Below are 15,286 nucleotides of genomic sequence, written 5' to 3'. Positions count from 1 at the left end.
GACACTTTTCCAACCCAGTCGGAGGTTACTAACCTCAGTATTGACAAATCTCCACAAGTAGGTTCAGATATATAGAAAGACCAGACATCCCCTGAGTAAATCAAACGAATCTGCTGAGTCAGGATTCACAGCAAAAACGTCATCAACACGATCTAGAGACAGGCAGGGCTATAACCTAATCCCGGGGCCACCCCAGACACAGAGCACCTTAGGAAGACACCTGTTCTTTATGGAAGCATCTACAGGAATTATTGGGTATTCTTGTTCTCTGGGACAAAAAAAAAGATGTCCAAATGCTGATTATTTCTCTCACAGAGAGTTCTGTATTTAGCTTGGGGATTTCCCACTGGGGCTCTTAAACAGGATTCTGTGGTACAGGTGACAGCCTCTGGCTTAGAGAGGTTCATCGCACAGAAAACTGTCTCTCTGGGGTCATCTCACCATGCAGCCTCGTTCAAGAAAAACATACCTTCATCCTGCCAGTGGAGGAGTCCAACTTGCTCCCACTGTGGCCATCCGTCCATGTTCAGTAGTCAGATAAGCTAGATATTTTCATGCCTTTATACATGAGTTAGGCATTGCCCCTACATCCTCCAAATTCCAGAGGACACAGGCCACAATCTCTGTTAGGTTCTTTTTAACCTCCCCAACTTGGTATAAGGTGAAGAGGAAAGCTGTCTGGAAAGAAAGTAGAAATGTGACAGTACACTAACCAATGGAAAGAAAAATGTCACAGCATACAAACAAATCTCCCTCTAATAAAATCCTCTATTCCAGTCATTTGTGTTAGTCTCCTAGACTCCCTGTGTAAATCCTCAAAGTGAGCGTTGAGCTGAGGGTTGCAAAATTGGCTTCACCATCTCTTAGAGTGTCCTATCCAAAGTCTTGGACTCCGAAAAAAAAAACCACAAAACAATCATATTTAACACACAGTTGGACTAGTAACTAAACATATGGGCCTCGAAAAAATCAGATATTCCTTTAAATGTGAAACTGGGGCCATGCAGTCATGTAGAATTCACAAAGGGGTAATGTTGGGAGGTAATCTCCCTGGCATTTTTACATGTCTTGGACTACCTTTTCAAGGATCTTTGCACAGCAGACAGCCTTGGAAGAGGTAATATCTCCCTCTGGGTCAAAGGGCAGATTTGTCTCCTGATCCGTATAACAGATAGAGGAACTCTCCATCCCCGAAGTCATTCCGTGACAATAAAGTCTTTCTCCTCTCCCCAGAGAAAATTTGCTTATGTTCCAGGGTAAAGATAATGCTTCTTTTTGGAGAGGATGATGGGACAGTTGCCATGAATCCCTAAATAAGATCAGAGTTTCCTAAGCTCAGTGTTCCTCAGCTGTGACCCAGATACAGCGTGTACTCAGCAACCCCCCAGATTCACTCTGCACTGATGTCCATGGACCTGAAGGACAAGGCGAGCCAGTATAAACATGAAACTCATTTGCCTATTGTGCTCTGAGCAATTAACTACCTAAATTCCTTTGGGCTTGTGGTTTCCTTGCTGGCCAATTTCATGGAAGTTTGGTGTGTCAGCCTAGTAGTTACACTGGTGTGTGGGAACCGCTTAACCCACTTGATGGAGAAGAAACAAAGATCTGGCATCTATGGCAGTTGCCCCATTTTCTTTCCTTCTCTCTCAGGTAATAGAAGCTCTGAATGTTAGGTAGCCAGCTCCAGGGCTTCCCAGAAAGAAAACGTTTTCCAGGCTTCCTTGCAGCTTGATGTAACCACAGGTCTAAGATTTGATCAAGGAAATGCAATGAGAATTAGTCTGTGCAACATCTAAGAGTTCTTCCTGAAGGAAGCATTGTCCTTCTCCTATTTTCTCATTCTTGCAGGTCAGAATACAGAAATACTGACTGGAGTTGGAGCAGCCGTATTGGACTATGAGGTAAATGTAAGAACCATGCTTTTCTGAGCAAAAAGAGAGAAGACTTGAGATAGAAGGAGCCTGATTCTTGACACAACATCACTCCAGCAGCCTTGGATTGCTGACTTAAAAGACTTTGACATAAGAGAAAAGCTAACCTCTATTTTGTTTAAACCCATGTTATTTTGAAATTTCTACCACTCACAGCCAAATCTACTTCTAATGATGTAAATAATATGGAAATGACACTTAAGATGGATTTCTCTGTCCAAGAACTACTCTTTTCTCATCAGAATTTAAAGAACAATGCAATTGCCTTATTGGAAAAATTTAGGAAATTCTCTCCCCAACCCTAAAAAGTCAACTGGCTGTAAGCTTCTTCAGAACCAGTTTCTATAGTCTGCTTCTATTTAGTCTAATTTTTCCCACAGAGACAACCCAGAAATCTGAAAATCATGCTCAATCAATGCCACACAAACTAACAATTAATGTATGGAGTAGTTTTCATCAAAATAAAATTTAAAGAAGCTATTTCAGGAATTCTTAGCAGAACTCAGACATCTACTTGGGTTATAATAAAGTCAGTTGGTAAATCAAGTGCACTGATCAAAGGTTTATTAAATGATAAATTATATATATATATATATACATATATAAAGTTTTATAACATCTATCTACATCTCTATATATAGGTATAAAGTCTTTAGACTCCGGAGCCATTACATTAGCTTCCCTTCTGGCAACATCAGAGTGAAGTTACTGAGTGCTGTCATTCAAACACTCACTCATTACACAAATATTTGTTGAGTATATACTATGTGTTAGGCACTGTTCTAGACACCGATGAGCAGGACAGTCAATGCTGTCACGGATTTCACATTCTATTAGGGGACAGAACCAGTAAACTAGTAGGAAAAAGAGCAAGACACAGTACTGATAATGGCCAAGAAGAAATAAAGTTTTAAAAAGAAGTATTATAAAATAAGAGGCTTTTGAAGAGATTGATTCAAGTTGGATGCACAAGGAAGGCCTATTCAACAAGGTAATATTTGAGCTGAGAACTAAATTATGAGAAGGCTCCACTCCAAATGCAAAGATCTGAAGGAAGAGGGTTCCTACTTGGGGGAACATCGGCACAGAGTCACTAAATATGAGCAAGTGGGACTTTTTTTGAAGAACAGACAGAGGCCAGTTGTGGCTGAAGTAGAGGGTGGAGGGCAGCAGGGGTGAGCTGAGTTTGGAGAGGTGGCCAGGACCAGTTCACGTATTCATCACTAGCGGTGTCCTAAAGGCAGCTAAGGCAGACTTGAGAGCTGAGTTTTCAGTTTGGGAAGCCTGTTGCTAAACACATTCATGATTAAAAACTAAGTTACATAAACTTACAATTAAATAAATTATATTTGAAAAAGGCAATACATCCTCAAGATTTCATAACTGTTTTTCTAAATTTTATTATCCATGGTTTTAAGGTTATTTTGCTCATTTTATCTGTGTGGTAGAACTACTACACATTAACATGCTACTATACGTTTCTTCTCAACTTCATGCTTACGTTGGTAGCTTGAAATCTAGGAATGTTTACTCCATGGAAATCAGCAAACACTACAAATCAGGGGTGAAGTTAGTGGGTTGTTAAATATTTAGCATCATCCCACTGACTCTAGCTACAGTAGCAAAGCCACAAGTAGGACTGGATGGAACCCAGAAGCCTCAGAGGCAAAACAACAGTGTTAGGGAGTGAAGATGCTTTGGGGCAAAACAGGCTCAGCTACCAGTCAACAGAGCAATGGCATCAAATCCAAGCAGATCAGGGTAAGATTCAGTCTAAGAAAAATTCAAGGTCAAAGCCAGCGGAAGCTGCCTCTATGGTGAGGGTTCAACTAAGGGCTGGCACTCACTTGGTCAACCCAAATCCCACCTCTTCCAAAATGTCTTCTCTGATGCGCTGTCCCCAGTGGGGGGTGGTCACCCCTCCTTGGCTAGGCTAGCAGCTTGACCTTTTTTCTTATTTTCACACTTTTGTCTCCTTCTAGATTAAGAGCTCTCAGACTAGAGACCAAATCATAGTCTTTCTAAATTCTGGGACTAAGCACAGTGCCTGATGCATACTGAGGACTTAATTCATGTTAGTTTAATCAGAAATGTAGAAAAATATGTATGAAAATGTTTAGGGCAAAAAAGTTTGGGGAAAAATTAAAATTTCAGCAATAGAGGACATAGCTAAATTACATTGTATTCACATAATAGATACAGCCATAAAAGTTATTTTTAAAATCATAAAAATGTATCATCTCTTTAAATGCACACAATTCAACTCATGACTGATAAAAGTAGAATATAAAGTCTTGAATTCCCCATTGTGCAGTATGTCAAGAGGTGTACAAAAACAACAAAAAAGAATGAGAAAGAGGCGTTTTCTCTAGATTGTGGGATTAGGAAAGAGTTGTTATTGTTATCTTTTCTATTTAAATGTATATAAGAAAGGAGAGTTGCAAAGAAAAAAAGTGGCTTGCCTAGAAAATTTGCCCAAAGCCATACTGGATTTCTAATTAGACATAAATGAGCTATCCCTTAGCTTTATTTTTTCCATCTTATCCTCTTTGGAAAGAGAAAGGGACAACTATTCGTTCTGCACTGAAATATTTATTCGGTACCAGGCATGCTGCAAAGATTATCTATGTAATCCTTCCTACAATCCAGTGAGATAGATTTTTAATATCCCCATTGTATACGTAAGGAATCTGAGATACTGTGTTCTTGTAGGATGACAGGAGGCAAAAGACCTGGGGTGGTGATGTTAGTGTTGGGAAGAGTACTCATCATCCTTTCCCACTGGCTCTTGAGTGACAGCAGAACCCTCTGTGGAAGGTGAGGGTGGTATAAATACTCAGCCTACTCAGAGACCTCCGGTCCCTGCAGAGCCTTGGCATGTCTGGCCATTTGAAAGCTAGGGTCTTGATGGCTGCAGTCATTGCTCATTGAGTAATAAATTTGGGAAGCACATCTACTGAAGCACACGACCCAGCAGACCATGGGGGGCTCAGTTTCTTGGTAAGACACATGCATGATCTTAGACATGGATTCTTTTTCTAATTCATCTGCATCTGTCTCATGAGGGGAGGCTGGCTGAACTCTAATGTTGAGGAGACACGTGGGGGACTAGAAGTGAGTGAGATTCATCCATACAAGCTAAAAATATGTATTAAGCTTTTGTTGCAAACCGGCACTGTTCTAGGTTCAAGGATGCAACTGGCTTCCTGGATTTATATACTTTTTAGGATGTGGATATTAATCAAATTACAGGAATAAATTCAAACTTACAGCTGAAACAGATGGCATGAAGGAGATGTACATGATACTGCAAAAACCTTTCCCCGAGAAGTTTTCTCGATCTAAGAACATGAAGTAAAGGATACCTAGATGAAAGAGGAAGGGAAGAACCTAGAACTGTCTGGAACCTTCTAGGCAGAAAGAGCAGCATTTGCAAAAGTCATGTGGTGGAAACAATGGGAAACGTGGTTGAAGATGCAGCTGGAGAGCTAGAGAAAGCCAGACCATGCAGAGCCTTTTAGACCATGTTAAGGATATTAAAAAAACAAAAACAAAAACAAAAACAAAAACAAAAAACTTTATCCTGAAACAGTTGCAAAGCCATTGAAGTTTGTCATTAGAAGATGCTTCTGTGAGATTTGCATTATCACAAGCTCATTCTGGCTGCAGTGTGCAGAGTGTAGGGAGGGGAGAGCAAGATCAGTTAAGAGGTGATTACAGTTGTCCCAGATAAGAAATGGCCACTGTTTCTTGGACTAAAGTGGTACTGATGGTGGAGATGAAGAAAATGGGATGCATTTGAGAAAGACTTAGAAGGTGAAGGAGTCAGTTTAGAGATGCTGGGTGAGGGTGAGAAACACATCAAACTGACTCTTAAGCTGCTGAACAGATGGAGACAGTACCATTCTCAGAGCTGACTCCATGACTGCTCTTGACAGACCAAAGAGATCCACCGAGCTGGGCTCTCAAGGCCAACCACTGAGAAGATTTCTGTGGAACTGAAATTCACTGGGATATGAAGTTAAAGGTGAAGAATCAAGACCTTTCTTTATGTGTTGTATTTCTAAAAATAATTTTGTATTTTACTTTTTGATTTAAAGCATGAGCAATTATAAACACATAATAGTTTTTCCTTTTTTGACAAGACTTTTGTGAAATAAACTTACCAGAATTCTTGTGTTTGTATGGCAGTGATCTATGGCAGTTCTCCCAACAACTAGCATGTCTGCATGTGAAATGATGTGCTTTAAGCATCCAAACTATCAATAATAAAGAGTAAATTTCAGCCAGATGTTAGAGATGAGATGAATTGCCTGTTTAATCTCTCTGAAGATGAGAATCAAAATTTTAATGAGATAATCAAAGAATGTGCACTAAAAAATGTAGAAAAGGTTGCCATAGAAGTTTATCAGGCAATTAACTTATAAACATGTTAATTTATGTTTGCAGCATTTTCTAGCTTTCTATAATGTGTAATTTGCTTGCATTCCTATTCTAAAGATATATTCATTTTTTTCTACCTAATGTTTATAATTTCATATTCTTTTTCTTAAATACAGCCCCAAATTTTATAAACCTCAGGCTCTGCAATCTGAATCTGTCCCCACAGAGGAACTAAGGTGGACATGACAAGAAAAATATCCTGCCCGTGAGCAACGTAAGGTCTAAGAGACAATACACAAATAAGACAAGCAGTAACAGCAGATGGGTAGGTGTTAGGCTTGGGTAGGCCAAGTACTGTCGGGGTACCAGAGGTGCTCACCTGCCTCTAGAGTTAATGGTGATAGTTCAGGAAAGAAGATGATACCCAAGCAGGAAGGAGAGGTGAAAATGTCTTAGGTAGAAAGAAGAGGCAGAGCATTAAATCTTCACTAACTGATCTAAGTACAAAAGGACTACTCTAAGGCTTGTTTAATAAAATGGCCAACTGGCCAAACTATGACTTGGTGGGTCTGGGATGAAGTTTCATAATCTGATCATGAATAGGCACCTCATATATTTCTAATGTGGGTATTTTGGGGACTTGATACAGACAGCACAGGGCTCTGTTGCTGAACTGAATCGCATGGGGCAGAACTAGTAGAATCAACTTGTAATGGAGGGATGGAATTGCAGTATTTTCACGCAGTCCTCACTGCAGTTCAAGAAATAACCAGCAGGTGGCGAGCGACTCACACCACCCGTCAAAGAGAACTAGGAGTTTCCCTGGCTCCCAAATCCCAGACCAAAAACTGGTCAGGCAGTCAAAGGGAATCTTGTTTCCCAAGCAAAGCCATTAGCCAGAGTGGTGAGGTTCTTCTCTTTGTACAAGAATCCTGATGAGCCAATGGCCCATTTCTTACACTAGTCCCCAGGGCTAAACTTATACGGACCCCATAATGCAGCCTTCTGGCCACTAGGAGCCATGACCCTGGCACTAGCTAGGGCTGGTCTCCACCATGAAGCTGTGGATGAGGTCATGTGCCTTTGGGAGGTTGTTGGAGTAAAAACCAGCAAAAGATGTTTGCTCAGAGAGGGAAGCCATTTCTGACAGTCATGTGGTCCTGCTGTATCGTCTACGTAGTCAAAGCTGGAGGGGAGGTATTTTATTCAGTCCCCTCATTTTGTAGATGAAGAACAGTCTAAGAGAGGGTAAACAATTTGCCCAAGGACACAGAGCTAGAAAGCTCCAGAAACTGGAGTCTGTCTCTTGACTTCAAGTGGCTTGCCTTTTCACTGCACTTAACACTACAGGTGTTAAAGGTGTGTGTTTGTGTGTTTACTTCATTAGTATCTGCCCATAAATTGTCACACAGGAGAAGCTGAAGATGACCATCTGGTTGGGGAAGAAACACTCGATGACTTTAGGATGTGTTTGCATCAACAAGCCCACTTTTTACCTAGACTGTGGATTTATTTGAGGGTAACCCGGGGGATGAGGCAGGTGGAAGTCCATACTAACAGAGCATGAGGGAAGAGGACCCGCCATTTTTTTATGGTGTTTTAATTGACCTTCTTGTCTATACACCTCCTTTTCTATCAAACTAGAAGATTATTGAAGACTGATTGTCTTATTTATCTCTGATTATGTTCAACAGTTATTTGATGCGTCAGTGAGCACATCCACCCTGATCATTTTTGGATCTAAGCAGTATTTTCTAACATCTTAGATGGATAGCACATCCCTCCTGTGATGGATTTCAGTACGCTTATATTTACTTAACAAATGCATATAGGATGTTCACCATGTGCCAGGCACTGTTCTCAGCATTTCACAAATGTTAACTCATTTAATTTTGGTTTTGTGCCTGTTTATTTAAAGTTCCATGTCAATGAATAACCATCTATCAGAAATCACCCTCTTTGCCTCCCTTCACCTCCTCCCCCAAAAGACTCTAGGGAGACGTGGTGGGGAGAGAAGAGAGAGTTAACTGGCCCCCTGGGGACTCGTAGTTTCCCAGGCAGACCGTGGGCCCCCGGCAGTCTCTGCTTCCTTGCTAACCTGGTGCTAGCAAACTTTCCCCGTGGCCAGCAGGGCCAGAGTCCAGGTCTGCACAGAGCCGCAGACAGCTCGCAGCCGCCGGCTGATTTATAGGCCTGAGCATTCCCGGGTTGCACCGCAAGGAGTCGGGCTGAGCTCGGACTTGGGGAGGTGATGATGGACACAGGACACGTGGCCACACAATGGGGACACACGACTGACCTCAGTCACTTCGGCAAACTGCCCCTGCTTTCTCGAAGCGGCAGGAGTGTTTCAGGAGCGCCCCGGGCGACCGCCGTTTCTCGCCCCAACAGGTAGCGCCCCTTGCCCGCCTCGTTGAGTGCAGAGGGCACCCAAGGGCACGTAGGGCCCCCAGAGCTCTCAGAGGTCTCTGACCCTGAGCCTCAAAGTCCTTCCCCGAGGATGGGAGCCTTGGTGCACTCCATACTTTGTAAAAAAAAAGGCACAGGAACCGCCTCCACTCGGGCTGACACTAGCCAGGACGCGCTGGGAGTGAACTTTCCCAGCAGGTCAGATACAGGCTCCCGGGGACTTTGCGATGTCACCGGGCGGTCTGGCAGGGTGAAAGACAGAGGAAGGGTCAAAAGGGATCGGAGCGTGTGTGTTGTGTGTGCGGCACGATGTGGGGAGAGAGAATCAGCGGAATAGGGGGTTGGGGACGCATGAATTTGAGAAGAAGCAATCAAGTTAGGGAAAAATAACCGGGCTTTTTTTCTTCCCTGCTATACTCAAACTGCCACTTTGGGTTAGAGTGAGCCCTTATCTGGCTCATTAGCATGAGCTGTGGCTAACGCGCTTAAACCCTCTAATTATTTATTATGCCGTCACCGAGCAGGTCACCACCCCGGGGCGCACTTGTGGGACCGGGGCGCAGAGCGCAGACTGGCTGTGTGCGCTTCCAGGGAGAGACCCTCCCTGCCACAGGCCCCGCAGGCGCTGCTCCACGAGGCACCGTTGCAGAGTTGTTGGGGTGGGGGGGGTACCAGAAATGCCCTGTCCCCAAAACTCACCCACAGGGAGGTGGTGCAGCCCTCAGCTCTTGTCTACACTTGCGCCTGACCTTCTCTATTGCCAACCGAAGGTGGAGCGACGGAAGAACAAGATTTTTGCAAAAATGGAAGGCAAACAAGGAGCTGGGAACTTGGGCTGGGTGCACCTTCCAGAAAGATCCTGGGGAGAACCTAAAGCTTGCAGGAGTCCTCCTTCTAACCCTCCTCCCCACCTTCACTCCCCTACTCCCCACCGAGTTCCAAGAGAGTTTACAAAGTTGGGGAGACACGCTCTGGGATGACAGCCGGCCACTGGCATCCACAGGGTTCTATTCAGAAAACAGTTTCAAAATAAGTTAACTTCTGTAGGGTGTTTTTTTCCCCTCCCCTTCTAACTGTCCCCCCTTCCCCCCTCCCTTTCTACATTCGCGTCTGTTTTATGTTCCTCTGCGTTGTGCCAACTATTTTATCTTTATTCCTTCTCTTTCTGTCTGGCCATTCATTCCTTTTTGTGTGTGTGGCTTCTCCGGCTTGTTACCACCCACTGCACGCTCGCTCCTGTAGCTGAGGTGTTTCTATACAAACTGGAGCGTCCAGTTGTCATATTAATTATTACACTGAGTAATGACTGAAATGGTCAAAATAAGGGGAGAGTCGAGAGCGCTTTTTCTTGCTGCTCAAAGATTCAGCAAAGAAGCCGTGCAACAAAGCACTAATTGGTCCCCAGAAACACTCCGACAAGGCATGGAAGATAGGTTTCATAGAGCCCAGCGATTGTGAAGAGGGGAAAGCGCTGAATGGACCCCACGCTCCTTTTCTAAACCCTCTTGCTGAGCAAAAAATGGACCTCTGTTTGAATACTGCCCTGATCCTTGAATACTATACCCAGCAGAGAAAAAAATGCACCATTTATTGTAAGTTTTTTTTTTCTTCTCCAGCTATTCATGGGTTCTCTGTGAAGAATCAGCTGGTTTTGTTTACCGTGAAAGACCTTTACTTTATTTCCTTTCTTGGAGGAGGTGGGGAGGAGGGGAGTGAAGGAGAGCCATGTGCCTAGACAGAGAGGAGCTGGCCTACTGTAACAAAATAGGGTGTAACAAATCCTACAAAAGTTGAGAATGTATTGATTCTTTGCAGAGCTATATAGATTAACGACTTTCTTTATGCCGATCCGAGGAAGGTATTTAATCATAATGTAAATGGGGCTTTAGAAAAAATAAAGACTTAGCAGCGTTACTGCTCCTGATTTGAAGAACTTCAAAAGGATTTGTGAGGGTGGCTGCAAATTGCCCCTTCCCCCGAACCTCCCCTCCCTAACCAAAAAGCCACAATAAAATAATAGTTTGTGCTTTTTTTCTGTTTTGTTTTTCCAGCTTTTTTTTTCCCCTTTGTAAAACGTATTGAAAACGGCGAATAGATTGGTTTGAAGGCTGGATTCCTTAATGCAGGTGCAGGCCTGGCTGCTGTGACCGAGAAGCTAAGCCAAGACCATAGTTTGTGTCCTGCTCCCTCCCCCACCTCAACAGGCTGTCCAGGCTGGTCAGACTCACACCGGCTGGGCAGCAACAGTTCTGAAGTAACCTTGGGAAGGGTGTACTTGGAGACAGTAGCCATCACAGTAATGAACTTCCCATACTCGCTGGGGAAGACAGTGCCGAGCACAGGCTTCAAGCAGCATACATTCCAGGACAGAGGCCCCTGTGTTACCGCTACTGGAGATGGAATATCTACTGTGAATCCCCTACATACTCACTTTTCTCCAAGAACCCTGGTTTCTGGCCTTAGCGCCCACCAAAACTGAAGGTGGCAACAAACAGCTCCTGTTCAAATAAAGACTCAAAGGCCTGTGTTCATCTTTGTACTCTCTTTGCCCCTTATTCGGGATCTACTATAAATATAATTTTATTAAATGATTAGTTCAATGGAAAACCTAGTTTCACTTTTAATAGTAACTCCCCTCCCTCCAAAGAAAAAGCACCAGAGGCACTTTAAAAAAGAGATGAGCCTATCACCTTTCCACAGAGAGAAGGCGCACAGTTACGGAGCCTGACGGCAGTGTGTGAACAAAGGGGGCCTGGTCTTCAACTGTGAGTGGAAAGAAGGTGTCAGGAGACTCAGGGCACCAGCGCCTTAGGTCTCCCAGGCAGCTGATCCCTGTGCATCACTAGAGAAGTCCTGTCCCCAGGTGCTGAATGCAGATAAATTTTAATCTAAGGTATGGTCTAGTTCCAGGACTCCCTAACATAGAAGAGGGCTCTGAAGGAATAGAAATTAAGGCTTTTATCTTATATTGGAAAAGAAAGAAGAAGTTTCCCATTTTTCTGGGATGTCTATATTTTGGCTAATACACACCATAGGAGGTCAGGGTCCCGCCTCCCCATCACAAAAATGGCAATCTCCATTTGTGTGGAGGGATTTGCAAAGTGAATTCACAAACTACATCAGATTTGATTCTCCCGATGGCCCTGACAGATAAGCAAGGGGAGTGCCATTTATGGGGGAAAGTACTGAACCCTTCTTTTGTGAGCTGTTTTCTTCTCCCTCCACTTCTTGATAAATGAGACCTTGAGTGTCCTGGTTAAGTAAAGTCTAGGGACTTGCTCAGAGTCAGGCCCACCAGGTATCAAAGGAGCACAGAAAGTTCAGAGGCGGGGGCCACTGGCTTTGCCGAAGCCCTTTCTCACGCCCACCACCAAGTTTGTCTATATGATCTCACTTGTCACTGTTCATGTTTTAAAAAAACAACAACTTTGGTTTCTATCTCTGCCACTTCGGTTTGCCAGCGAACATCACCACCATTCCTCAAATAGGACAAGAATTACCCACTCCCAGGTGCTGGGCCAGCGGATCTCCACTAATGGAGCACTTCGTACAGTGTGGGTCCAGGAAGCTGAGAGGCAGGCATCCTCTTTCCACATTCACTCTCCTGGATGGGCTACGTGAGCAGCAGCTTCCTCCTTGTTCTAGAAAAGCCATTCCTAATAACCCCTTTCTATTTGACCTGGTACTGAGAGCCCCACATGCATCTCTTGGAAATCTCACAACTCTTGGAGGTAGATGCTATAACCAAGGGCATGATGCAGATGAGGAAACCAAGACTTGTAGTGTAGGCTATTTGTTCAAAGTCACAGTACCAAATCAAGTCCATCTACTTTATCCCTCAGTGTAAGGTCTGGAGTCCCCTGGGCCTGGGAGAGTATGTGGCAGCTTAGGTATGTGAGTGTGTATGTGAGTGAGTGAGTGAGTGAGTGAGTGTGTGTGTGTGTGTGTGTGTGTGTGTGTGTGTGTGTGTGTAGGGGGTCATATCTAAGTCAGAGGATCAGAGGCAGGATTCTAATTGGGTCTTGAGCCTTAGTCCTTTGCTCCAAATTGGTGAAACAACCAGAAGGCCAATCTCAGTGGAAGAACATGTTAAACTTCCCTTGGTAGTTAGTGCGCAGGCCCCAAAGGCAGAAGCCAAGCCCTAAAAAAAGATTCTAGACTGATCTACCGTAAGGTTGGAGAAGGTGGAGAGGACACTGTTGGGCTGGGAGCACTCTTTATGTTTACTTGAGTAGGAGGAAGAGAAAGCCCGGGGTCTCCGGGAGATTTTGCACAGCATGTAAGGGAGCAGGCCGAGGATGCGGGAGTGGGGAGGGTGAAGATGGGATTTTGGCTCAGGTCTGAGGCAGGAAGAATAGGGACAAATGTTCCGGTGGTTTTGGCCGGAAGGAGCCCAGCGCCCGCTGTCTTTTCTCCTGGGCAGAGGCCAACACGTAGGACCACTACAATGCTCGGCTTCACTGGTTGACGCTTCCCTTTGAGTGCCCATTGCATGGAGTGTGTGTGTGTGTGTGTGTGTGTGTGTGTGTGTGTGTGTGTGGTTGGGAGTAGGCTCTGGCCTTGATGTCCTGATAAGGATCTCTGTGCACCCATGAAGCCCAAACCTGAGGAGGAAACTGAGAACACGTGCTGGGCTATGGGCAAAATTTCCCCACTCCTAGATACACTTCAAAATGAGCTGGTGGCTGCTGTTCTGGTATAGATCTGGAAACTGAGAGCCGTAGAGGGAGAGGGACTTGTTAAGGTTACAATGTGAAATGGTGGTAGAGCCAGGACCATGGGCTTTTGTCAAGTGTGGAACGACAGGGTCTGAATTGGAAGGGAGCTCAGAGCACATGACACAGCCTAATGTGAAAGAAAACGCACTTCAACACATTGATGTTGGCTATTCACCCTCAACATCCCTTCCCCTGGCCTCCGACTATTTTGCTTAAGAGGAGCAGAGGGACAAGAAGAGGCTTTTCCTAGACACCTCCCATCAGCCCAAACCCAGGGCTCACACCTGGGGCAAGTGGGTGGTGGGATGTACCTGAATGATCGCTCTTCCGCCAGGAGGTCTGAGGCTTCCTCCTGTTGGAAAGCGGGTGGTGTGGGGCTCTGCTTTAGGCCTCACAGTCTCCTGTAATTCCCAGGATTACAATGTGACAATTTATGTCCCAGGAGACAAAAGTGATCTGGGAGCCCTCTCAGCTCCTTTTCTAGGTGACAGCCGGTGTGGGAGGAGAGGCCCAAGGTGTAAATCTCAGGAGTTCGGCCCAGTCACATGGGGTCATCAGGCCACAGGTTACTGTGTGGGTAGGGAGGTTTACAGAACTGATCTCTATTGGCACGATTCAGTCCTATGCCCCTCAAACCCACCTGTTTTAAAAGAAGAAACTGAGGCAGAGAAGAGAGGTTATTCATCTGGGAGGGGAGGCCCTCCCCCCATCTTCACTGCCCACCACCAGCACTGTGGTTCCCACAGCACTCATAGCTAGTCACACACACCAAAGGTGGCTCCCTGGCTCACCCCATGATCCCTTAAAAAGACCCATGTCCACAAAGATAAGTTCAATGAGAAGCAATTATGCGGGTAATTCACCACAGCCATCCCTGCACCCAGATCTCTGATTAAAACGGACTACTTCTAGTGGATAAATCAACTTGATGGTTACCCTCTGCTTCCTTCTGTCTACGGAGACGCAACCTGAGATGCGCTGCAGCCTCCTTCCTCTGCCTCCACCGGAGCGGTACAGAGATGGAATCTCTGCTCCGTCCGCTTTCCCCGCAGCGCCGCGTCCCAAGGAGCCGCGAAGCTGGATCGGGCACCGGCCAGAGAGTGCCAGGGCCTAGGGCCCAGTAAGGGTGCCTGGGTGGGCGCTGTCCAAGAGGCCGAGCGACGGCTGCAAGCGCCTCCTCCTCCCTCGTGGCGCCAGCACGCGGCCCCACCGGGCTCCGCTCCCAGTCGCCTGCCACCGGCCCGCCGGGCACACGCCTGGGGCGGGATGGAGGCTGCGCCAAGGCCGCCGAAGTGCCTGCGGCGACGGCGCGGAACAACCAGCGAAGCTGCTCCAGCCCTCTAAGCTCCATCACTTCCTCCCCGTCTCTTTTCTCGGATCCACCCTAGGAATACCCTAAAGCGCTCCCCTCTACGCATCCCCTAGCAAGTCCATAAAAACTTTGGGGAGAGGAGTCGATATTACAGGCAGCTAGGTTATCCAGGGAGAATATCCCTGCCATAAACACCTATGTACCACAGCCACTCCTCAAGTGATCACCTTCTTGGCTCTTCCCACACTTGCTCAGTTGTAGGGAGCATATCCTAGTTTTACACCTGAATGAGGCATTAGAGACCATCTAATCCAACCTTCTGTTGTTACAGACGAGAAAACTGAGGCTCAGAGAGGATGCCACTTACTAAGGGCCACAGAGCTGGTGAGAGGATATGTTGGGACTAGAACCTAAGTCTTCGCAGTACTTTTATTTTAATAGCCTTACGGAGTTCCCCCCATCTTTCTGAACTTCGATCGCAAATTTACTTCCGCTCCCGAGAACACCGAAAACCCCCGAGAGTGGCAATG

General features: G+C 45.4%; 1 protein-coding gene and 1 long non-coding RNA gene across 26 annotated transcripts in view; one reads left to right on the top strand and one right to left on the bottom strand.

The window, feature by feature from the left end:
- PAH (phenylalanine hydroxylase) overlaps positions 1 to 15,286 on the bottom strand; it is a 361,485-nt gene that overhangs the window by 67,852 nt on the left and 278,347 nt on the right. For 22 of the 25 annotated variants that reach the window (XM_072973153.1, XM_006205894.4, XM_072973150.1 and 19 more), the window contains one exon: positions 470 to 678. The exons of 2 other annotated variants lie outside the window; for them this stretch is intronic. The gene's annotated coding sequence lies outside the window, so the exon portion shown is untranslated. The remainder of the gene's footprint in view (positions 1 to 469; positions 679 to 15,286) is intronic. One more of the 25 variants, XM_072973149.1, reaches the window with a different exon arrangement.
- On the top strand, positions 9,315 to 11,257 carry LOC140700188 (uncharacterized). The gene is made up of 2 exons (XR_012078480.1): positions 9,315 to 10,318; positions 10,778 to 11,257. It is a non-coding gene; the product is annotated as an uncharacterized lncRNA (long non-coding RNA).

The sequence above is a fragment of the Vicugna pacos genome, chromosome 12, assembly GCF_048564905.1.
Source record: "Vicugna pacos chromosome 12, VicPac4, whole genome shotgun sequence".
Taxonomy (NCBI): Eukaryota; Metazoa; Chordata; class Mammalia; order Artiodactyla; family Camelidae; genus Vicugna; species Vicugna pacos.
The sequence above is the reverse complement of the archived record's forward strand: the minus strand, read 5'-3'. Positions and strand labels throughout refer to the sequence as shown.